The following is a 10772-nucleotide window of genomic DNA, read 5'->3' as shown; positions in this document are numbered from 1 at the left end:
CGAGCCTGCCTGACGGATTTGCCGCAGTAGTAGGCCGCCAGCGAGTAGCGTCATCGCTGCTGCGCGTGCTGATGGCTTGCAAACATAAAAGTGTTCTGTGATAATACCCCGTCGTCATTACTTGCGCAGTCGGAAACGCGGAGTTACGTCTTCAACGGAACACAAGCATTCAACATGCCGTTCAGTAGCGCTTGTGTCACAGCCATGCTGAGACTCTAGCCGTGTGTACTTCACTCGCATGTTGCAGGTTCGATCAGCACGATCGAAACATGAATGTCGAAAAGAATGCACACGTATGCTTTTCGCAACGTCGAAGAAGTTCGCCGAGAGGCGTGGATTGTGGCCGTGACTGCACGTTCCATCGCTCTAACCATTTCGCTTCGCTGGTCGAGCTCGAGCGTGTTGGCGGCATGCGGCGCTCCATAATATCCACAATAATTGTGATACATGCAATGCACAAGAAGAACTATGCTTTTATTTTGATCTCGCTCAAGGATATTATACATTAAATACAATCAAAGTGACTTACGAGCGTGAAAGAACATTAACGCACGAGGGGACGTGAAGTGCAACTCGCTCCTCGTGAGTTAGCAGCTGGTGGTTCATCGTCGCTGTCACTCTCGGTGCTTTCACAGTCTTCTACGTCCAGTGAAAAATCCTCGTCGTCAAGATGGTTTCTTTCAACATCACTGCTGAAAGCAATCTGAAGAATTTCCTCCGCCGAACGACTTCGGCCACTCCGCGTCACCACGTTTACAATTAGAGAGACGTCTGGGCGCGGAGAACGTTTTGCTCTCAGACCGGTCAACCAGTCAACAAGCAAATCGCTTGCAGTGTGCTGCCACCTATCAACAAACGTACAAAAACAAGCGGCGCAGCGGTGGCTATGAAACCCAACACACTGGCGAAGGACGGCGTGCATGGAAAGCGTTCGCTCCACGAAAGGCGTCGAGCAGACGCGTCCTCGAATGATTGAAACGTCGCTCGCACGATTCGTAACAGCGCTTTGCTGACAAAGGATAGAGGCCCTATTTTAATGCATCGCCAACTTAAGATCGCTCTGTTATAGATGAGCACATCACGAGCCCGCGCGACCTCCCTCCCGCGTACAGTGTTATGGGACTCATGCACTATAAGAAACACTGACCAATTATATATGCAAGTAAAACAGGGTGAGCTTCAACTGAATATGTCAGACAATAACATTTAACTCACCTACGTGGCTACAGAAAGCCTCGCGAAGCTGATAGTATGTGTACACTGTGGGCTAGCATTGAAAGCGCGAGTTACGAAAACTTCGCGTCTCGCAAGAACGAATCAGATTTCTCGTGTCACGGAGGGCCCGGTTTGTTCACTGATGCAGGGAACATGCAAAGTTGTAGTGTTCCTTTCTTGCCAACGCGTTAACACTGAGGCTAGCGCAGCCGAACAAGGGTGCGACTGCATAGTGCCGCCATTTTGTCGTCTACTAACCCTCCTCGAGAGGACGCTCCTGAATTCCGCTCGGTGGCGCGACAGTCTATGGGCATTGCGAATACAGTGATCACTAATTCTGCTTTTAGGGGCGAAGCTACTTATGCCGTGGGTCGGTCCATCGTCCGTTTGTTTGTTTGTTTGTTTGTTTGTAGTAGTCACCTCTAGTTCGTGAGAAGCGCGCGTTCTGGTATGCAGTAGAAGAAGAAGACGACGTTGACGATTGAGACTCTCGTGTGTGTTCGCCTGTGTGGCTTTCTTCTTTACTACGTATCGTGTTTTCAGCGACGCCCGAAGACAACATGTCAAGCTTGATGTAGAAGAGTTTGAATGCGAGCTCGTTGGTACGGATTCATCTTAAAAACACAGCGCTTATTTAGACACGGACAGAAGAAACATCAAACGAGGACGGGCGCTGACTGCCAACAAAGCTTTTATTGTGCGTGCACAAATATATAGCTTATGAAAGAAAGGAAGGAGAGGGGGGGAGATAGAGGGAGGGAGATGGATGCTGATGCACGAGGTAATACAAACAAGCGTGTAGATAGTTAAAATTGCTGTAGGAAACTGTAGTCCTTGTCAGACAGTGTAAGTGACGGGGCGCTAACACACACTGAGCCTTTGCGCATCATCGTGAAAGTCTCGAAAATTTCTCGAGCGCGATTGTCATTGTACTTGCGCAGTACCTGGGTGTCTTGAAGCAGAGGTGCGCATCCGCATTTGGCACAGTGGATCGCAAGATTACTGCCGTGCTTATTCCTTACGTTGTTCGCATGTTCCCGCAGGCGGTCGTCTAGGCATCGTCCGGTCTGGCCGACGTACAGCGGTGAGCACTGTTAGGGTGAACACGCGAGCGCGTGGCCGACGGCACTTTCAGCGCCGCGTGACACCCATCGTTGGAAACATTGCACATGCGGAGCATGTGCTTTGCGTTACATTCTTTCCACCACGCGCACTGCGTCAGATATGCTTGTTGCGGATACGCTTTTGTGCGCGCGGTGGAAAGAGTATTTCGTAGAACGCATGATGCGCATGCGCAATGTTTCCACCGATGACCGTTACGCGGCGCCGACAGTGCCGTCGGCCACGCGCTCGCGTGTTCACCCTAAGAGTGCTCACCGCTGTACGTCCCGCCGCAAGTGGTGGGAATTTCATACACTACACCACTTTGGCGTTCCACTAGAGGCGAAACGTGGTTCTTCCTGCAGGATCGTGGTCACAGTGGGTTCCATTCACACGTTTGCACAAAGACCCCAGTATACGGGGGGCTGAAAACACGACCTGGACACCGGCACGTCCTGCCGCCTTTTTGATTCGATGGGAAGCCGCATGTATGTACGGGATGACCGCTAACTTCGACTTGTCGAGTTCGGGCCGAGCCTTTACCTTGGGCGACTTGAGCTCCTGAAGTAGAACTTCTGCCAACGACGAGAGAAGAGGTTCTGGAAAACCACTTATTTTGAGGCGCTCCATTTGCTTGCAAAAGCGCTCCTGCCACCAAGAAGTCAACCGCAGCTTTTGTAAGCAAATGGAGCGCCTCAAAATAAGTGGTTTTGCAGAACCTCTTCTCTCGTCGTTGGCAGAAGTTCTACTTCAGGAGCTCAAGTCGCCCAAGGTAAAGGCTCGGCCCGAACTCGACAAGTCGAAGTTAGCGGTCATCCCGTACATACATGCGGCTTCCCATCGAATCAAAAAGGCGGCAGGACGTGCCGGTGTCCAGGTCGTGTTTTCAGCCCCCCGTATACTGGGGTCTTTGTGCAAGCGTGTGAACGGAACCCACTGTGACAACGATCCCTGCAGGAAGAACCACGTTTCGCCTCTAGTGGAATGCCAAAGTGGTGTAGTGTATGAAATTCCCACCACTTGCGGCGGGACGTACGTCGGCCAGACCGGACGATGCCTAGACAACCGCCTGCGGGAACATGCGAACAACGTAAGGAATAAGCACGGCAGTAATCTTGCGATCCACTGTGCCAAATGCGGATGCGCACTTCTGCTTCAAGACACCAAGGTACTACGCAAGTACAATGACAATCGCGCTCGAGAAATTTTCGAGACTTTCACGATGATGCGCAAAGGCTCAGTGTGTGTTAGCGCCCCGTCACTCACCCTGTCTGACAAGGACTACAGTTTCCTACAGCAATCTCAACTATCTACACGCTTGTTTTTAGTACCTCGTGCATCAGCATCCTTCTCCCTCCCTTTATCCCCCCCCTCCCCTTCCTTTCTTTCATAAGCTATATATTTGCGCAAGCATAATAAAAGCATTGTTGGCAGTCAGCGCCCGTCCTCGTTTGATGTTTCTTCTGTCCGTGTCTAAATAAGTGCTGTGTTTTTAAGATTAATGTCAAGCTTGTAGGCGATGTGAAACGGGACCCCACACTTACAGCGGTGGACGTTCTCTGTCATACCGAGACGTGGAACGCCAAAAGACCGTATATCAAAGGATACGTTCCGGTCGTGTGCATCGATGATGCAGAGCGTCCTGCAGGTGGTGTGGCCGTATACGTCAAACAAACAGAAAAAGCACAAAATCTGAAACTACTACCAAGGACACAGAGCCGCAACTGCGAATATGCTGCCATCGATTTTGATGGATGCATCATCATGACCATGTACCTTGCACCCAATTTGTCGAGTGGGAATATCAAGACATTCATTGACACGGCTTTGTGTAATTATGAGAAGTACAAGAATAGACCATTTGTGTTAGTTGGTGAACTGAATGTCGCTATTACCGAAAAGAACAATGAGTGGTTAATACAACACATGGAAGCCAAACATGCTTTCACGTGCACGTCCTTTGATCATATTGATACGGGTTTGTTTTGGTATATGGGTCATTCACGCCAACTGTCCCAGCCTTGGTGCTCGACCATCTGCGATTTGAATGAAAAAAGGACTATCTATCGAAAGCCAGATGCCTTCCACCAAAAGATTTTTGGCAAAAAAAATTTTTCAGTGCCGCAAACCCTATGTGAAGTTTTTCGGAAAACTCGAAACTATGGCTCGGAAAATGCGTTTTCAAAAAATCTCTTCTTCATATATTAGGCTAGGACAAATGTTTCCCTACATAACGATCGTAGGCTTTTCACTTAAAATAAGTTTCACGAACGTTTACGCTTTCGTGGGTTTTTCATGGGGCCTTAAATATTGACAATATGACCCATATCGGGGATTTTTTCATAGAAAGGCGACATTCAGTGAAATGTAATATTTTGATTTAACTGATTACCAGGAAGTTGTACTCTAGCACAAAAATAGTTTGAGACGTATATGGCGTGAAGTGGTGTGTAGAGCTGGCGACAAAGTTGCAAGAAAGTTCATTTTCGCACATGTTTACTCGTAAATTTAACATTGAGGTGCTCCTAGTAAAATTATGCTAAATAGCGCATTTACTAGGAACATGACTTGTCTACTGACAGAGAAAGTTTTATCAAATTACTTTTTGTTTTTAGGAAGAAAACAATTTTTGAAGTTGTGTTCTGCTGATGTCTATTTTTGCTCCTGTTTTCTCTTCGCAGAAACGCGTCCAGCGGTTAGTACAACCTACATGGGCGCGAGCTTCGCCACAGAGCAGCTAGACAACATAATAATTTCTGCCTGTGCTTACTTGAATGTTTACCAGTGAGTATTGGCCTGAGTAAAAGAGAAATACGAACTCCGCTAGAGTGAATTTAACCACATGCAGCTGTCCATTGAAGGCCGGCATAATGTGCTAACGCAACAGCGGGAAGTGACACCGATAGATATCTCGACACCGATCTACATCAACGAGCGCCTTTGCCCTACATTGAAAAGGCTACTTGGAATGGCAATAAGAAAGAAACATGAATGCAACTGGAAATCTGTGTGGACAGCGAATGGCAAGATTTTCGCGAGGCAGAGCGAGCTTTCAGCAGTAATTCAGATTCATGATGAAAGTTCTTTATCTAAGATAACTTCTAGTTCGTAGAGGCTCACTGTTGGCCCAAGAAAGATGGAATACCACGAGTTCGTATTGCCTCATTTGCTTAGAGCTCAAAACAGATTCCATTCGACTGTGTTGCATTTCAATGCGCGATCTGCAGAGTTTAAGCGTGACGTCATACACTACCTTCTCAATGATTTTCAGTTCAAGTTTCAAGTCATCATGATGACTGAAACGCGGTATGACGGCGCAAGCTGCCGGCAGAAATTTAATGGATATGAGGCATTTTTTCCTGACCGTCGTAACAGGCGTGGTGGAGGCGTTGCTATTCACGTAGACGATCGCTGGAAGTATAATTTAGTATCAGATTTCTGTGTCCCGTGTGAGGACTACGAAGTTTTGGCATTCAGGCACAATTCAGACATGATATCTGTTGTGTATCGTCCTCCAGGGGACAATATTTTGAGCTTTCAAAACTTTTTTGATAAATTTCTGTATTACGTATTGTCGAATAATTATACACTAGTATTTGGTGGAGATTTCAATATCAATATCCTGAATGATAACCCGATTACCCCGGACTTTTTGAACATGCTTCAATGTGCCGGATTTAGGAATGTCATTTCCACAGCAACACGTGTTACACCATTATCTGTCTCGTGTCTTGACTTAGTAATAACAAATATTGAAGCCAGTGTATTTCAGTGCGGAACAGTTTCATCAGATATAAGCGATAATTGCCCGGTATTTATGTGTTATTCCCACAAGCCCAATATTAAGGAGATTTATCGAGAAGCGTACACAATGCAAACTGTAACAAACCACAGTTTGGAATCTTTTAAGAAGGACATTAGTGAACATGATTGGTCTTTTCTTTTCAACTTAACTTGTGCAGACGAAGCCTATCGGAAATTTCTTGCTGTCTTTGTACATACATACGCAAAACATTTTCCATTCAAGCAAGTTAAACTATCGAAAAAAATACGTAAACCATGGGTGACCCCCTCTCTTGCTAGTATGATACGACTTAAGAATAAACTTTACAACTTATTCATGAAATCAAGAGTGCTGGCAGATTTGGCAGAGTTTAAAAAAACACGTAACAAGCTGAATCGGGAGCTTAAGCGCGCTAAGACAACTTACTACGAGAAAATGTTTGCTGAAAGCGCACAGCAATCACCTGATGTTGTATGGCGCTTAATTAATGATGTGCTTTGGTAAGCGGGACTCCGTACCAGCTAAGATTACCGTTGACAATGTTGAGCTCGCTGGTAAAGAACTTGCGGATCACTTGAATAATCATTTTGTCAATGTGGGTATATCAGCAAATAGGCCTTTGCAAGCAGACTTTTAGGGCTACAACAGGAAATAAATGCCCCGACAGTATTTTTCTAGCACCAACGGATGAAGAAGAAATTTACACGACATTCATGAATCTGAAGAACAGTAAGGCACTAGACATTGACAACATTCAAATAAAACCAATAAAATATGTCTTAGGTTGCATTACTCCTGCGCTCAGCCACATTTTTAATTTGATATTTGAGTCGGGTGTTTTTCCAGATGATATGAAAAGAAGCAGAGTGACTGTGTTGTTCAAGGGTGGTGACAGTAACCTTGTGACTAATTATAGACCTATATCTATTATTCCTGTGTTTTCTAAGGGATCAGAAAAAATAATCTATACGCGTATATCTGCCTTCTTCTGCTCCAGAAATATAATCACTGACTTTCAGTTTGGTTTTAGAAAAGGAAGGTCACGGAGACAGCCCTATTAACACTTAAGGAAATGATACTGCAAAATTTTGAACGAAATCTTTTCACGTTAGCAGTTTTTCTTGATTTCAGCAAGGCTTTCGATTGCATTGATCATAACATTTTACTGCCTAAGCTACAATCATACGGAATCCGCGGCACGTCACTTCAATTGATAAAGTCATACTTGCAAAACAGACAGCAATGCGTTCTATTAAGCACTCATACCTCATCATATTTACCTGTCTTAAATGGTGTGCCCCAGGGAAGCGTACTGGCACCGCTATTATTTAATGCTTACATCAATGAAATCGTGGATATTGATCCCAGTGTGAGCTTTCTCATATATGCTGATGACACAAACCTACTTTTTTCAGGCCCTGACGCAAACGAGTTAATTATTCGGTGCAATGAGTTATTAAACAAGGTTTTCTTGTGGTCTACCAAAAATGTATTGAAAATTAATCCACTGAAAACAAAAGCCATCGTATTCCGAGCAAAAAACAAAATATTTTCATCAACACAAGCGTTAGCTTATGCAGGTGAAGACATTCTTTTTGTAGATGAACATAAAATTCTTGGTGTTACGTTTTCATCAAACCTCAGCTGGAACCAACACGTCGTTGATATCTGCAAAAAAGCCTCTAGTGTAGTCGGTGTTCTGGCTCGTTGCAGACATACCTTACCGCAAAAGTGAAATTGCAAATATACCATGCTCTTTTTCTTTCGCACATGAATTACTGCAGTTTGGTGTGGGCAACCACGACAAAAACTAACATAATGAAACTTCAGATCCTACAGAAAAAGGTAATTAGACATGTAGCTAATTTAGATTATTTGTCATCAACGCAACTCGTGTGTCGGGACTACGGTATTATTAAAGCTGAATATATGTATACCTTTCGCATTCTGCGATCTTGCTATTTCTCTTCCATTTCGTTTAAACAATTCATTAAAAATACCGCATGTCTAACTGCAAAAAACGTTTTGTTAAGAACAAGAAACAGTGACGTTTGGTTTTTTCCGAGGTTTCGAAATAATTACAAATCACAAACATTGCAATACAATCTACCAACCATTCTCAATAAATACAGTCACGTAAACAGCTTCCCATTAAAAGAACCGCGATCCTTTTTTGTAAATATAGGCGAAAGTTTTGACGTTGTGAAATGGGTTGTTCTTGTACGATTTCATTTTTCTTTCAGTGTGTGCATCCATATTGTACTGAGTAGGTTATATGATGGAAAACATATAGCAATAACAGCGTCTGTATAATTTTCTTTGTCTGACATCTGATGTACATTGTAAGATGCAGGTCATACACAAGGAGCAATTTTGTATATATTTCTTCCCTGATATTTCGTGATTATTTTTTAAAATTTTTTTTTGCCGATAGTGGTGTTATGGTTGTTGGGTTTTTCCTCTGTATTTTTTCTTTTTTTGTTTTTTGTTTTTGTTCGCGTCTATGTAACTATCTTCTGTGCTATGTTTAGTATCGGGATGTTTTTGTAGTAATGTATATATATATATTTTTTTTTTCTTCACCGTATTTGGTATTGTAACGTTAGCGTATGGTCAATTTTTCGTTGTTACATATCTTTGTCACTGTCCCAACTGCCTTGTATAGGGTTCACTGGCCTCGTCAAGCTGTCCATAAACAGCTTTTAGCCAGCGAACCTCTCCAGGACCTGTTTCTTTCTGGGAAATAAAAGATTTGATTTGATTTGATTTGATCTTGAAGAGAGCACAGTCGCGGTGGTGTAGTGTTAGGAGCAGCGACGATCTGAGGCAGTTCTAGCTGAAGGACGCCGGTAGCGCAATCGATGACAGCAGAATGATCCGATAAAAAGTCCAGTCCAAGGATAACGTCATAAGGGCAGCGGTCAATCACGGCGAAGATGAATGAAGTAGGTTGGTCGACTATACTTAAGCGGGCAGTACACAGACCAAGAACCAACGGCGTGCCGCCATCGGCCACACGGAGCACCTGCGTAGCTGCTGGTGTGAGTACTTTCTTTAAACGTTTGCGTAGGCTTGAACTCATTACCGATATGTTCGCTCCAGTGTCGACAAGTGCTTGGACAGGTACGCCGCCTACTTTAACGTCAATGACACTTCGTCTAGTGGGTACAGAGAGAAAATTCGCTGCCGTAGTCATCAATGCAGCACCACCTCCGGGGGCTGCACTTCTTAGTTTTCCGACATGGTGCGGCCGAAAGCCACGGGGGACGATAGACGTCGTGGCTGTGGCGAACGGGACGATGGGGGACGTGTGTGCGGCGAACGAGATTGGTGTCCACGTGGCGAAAGCGAGCGGCTGTACCAAGTGTTCCTAGCGGCATTGTCAGCGGCGTTGGACTCGGGAGCGGGAGAAAAATGCGGGAGAAAAATGCGGAAAAAAGCGGGAGATTCCGTGGTGAGCATTACCGTCAAAACGAGTCATATTGATCGTTGCACGAGGTGCCGTGGACCATGTGTTGCTGCAGTAACGAGCAATATGTCCAACGCGGTGGCAGGTGAAACATATTGGGCGGTGATCTGCAGTTCGCCACTCAGCCGGGTTGCGAGAACGTGCAGAGAATCGTCGGTTTGAGAAGGACATAGCAGAAAGGCGTTCGCTGACTCTGGGCGTGGCAACAGAACACACGGAATGCACTCCGATAATTTCCAGCTCCTGACCAACGATGGCTTGAACGAGAGGAACGGTAACAGGGGCATCGGTGCTGCGTGAATAGAATGCTGAGGGCGCCATCGCTTCCAGTTCACGACGAGCAATTCGTGTAAGGTCTTCCGGCGGCGAAAAATGTTGCGGTGTCGACTGGTCTTCACACGTCGACGTCGCAGCGGTAGCGGTGTTTGGAAGTCTGGCGAACGGTTGGAGAATGCGGCGGATTTTTGCTTGTTCGAACTGACGACACTCCTTGATGATCGAATCCACGGTAGAACAGCCCTTGCACATCAGGAGGTTGAATGCGTCGTCGGCGATCCCCTTCAGCACATGCCCGACCTTCTCACCTTCCGTCATGTCATTGTCGGCCTTTCGGCAGAGAGTCAGCACGTCCTGAATATAGGAGAGGTACGATTCCATGGAAGATTGGGCACGGCAGGCCAATTCCTTTTTGGCGGCGATCTTACGGCCGGCGGGTTTGCCAAAGAACTCTCGCAACTTTTCTTTGCATCGGTCCCAGTTAGTAAGTTCTTCTTCGTTGTTTTCGAACCACACCTTTGCGGTGCCCCTCAAGTAAAATAACACATTGGCCAGCTGAAGTGTGGGGTCCCATCTGTTCGGTACACTCACGCGTTCAAACATGGCCAACCAGTCTTCAACGTCGACGCCATCGGTTCCACAGAACGTACCGGGATCCTTAGGTGGTACGAAAACAAGTGGTGGGGACGGCGACGTTGATGCGGAAGCCTCAGCGTTAGCCATGGTTGGGAGGGCGATGCGACGTCCACTGCGGAGCTCCGTTGCCTGCTGCAGTACCCCGCACCTCCACCAATATGATACGGGGTTGTTTTGGTATATACAATGTATATTTACAAAGAAGAATTGGTAGACGAGTCAAGCTGGCTGACTAGCACACTCGCGGGCCAGTCAGGCTGCCCAGCCCTTCGTCTTCCTTCACTTCATCTC

The sequence above is a fragment of the Rhipicephalus sanguineus genome, chromosome 2 (genome assembly GCF_013339695.2).
Source record: "Rhipicephalus sanguineus isolate Rsan-2018 chromosome 2, BIME_Rsan_1.4, whole genome shotgun sequence".
Classification (NCBI taxonomy): Eukaryota; Metazoa; Arthropoda; class Arachnida; order Ixodida; family Ixodidae; genus Rhipicephalus; species Rhipicephalus sanguineus.
This window is presented reverse-complemented; position numbering follows the sequence as displayed.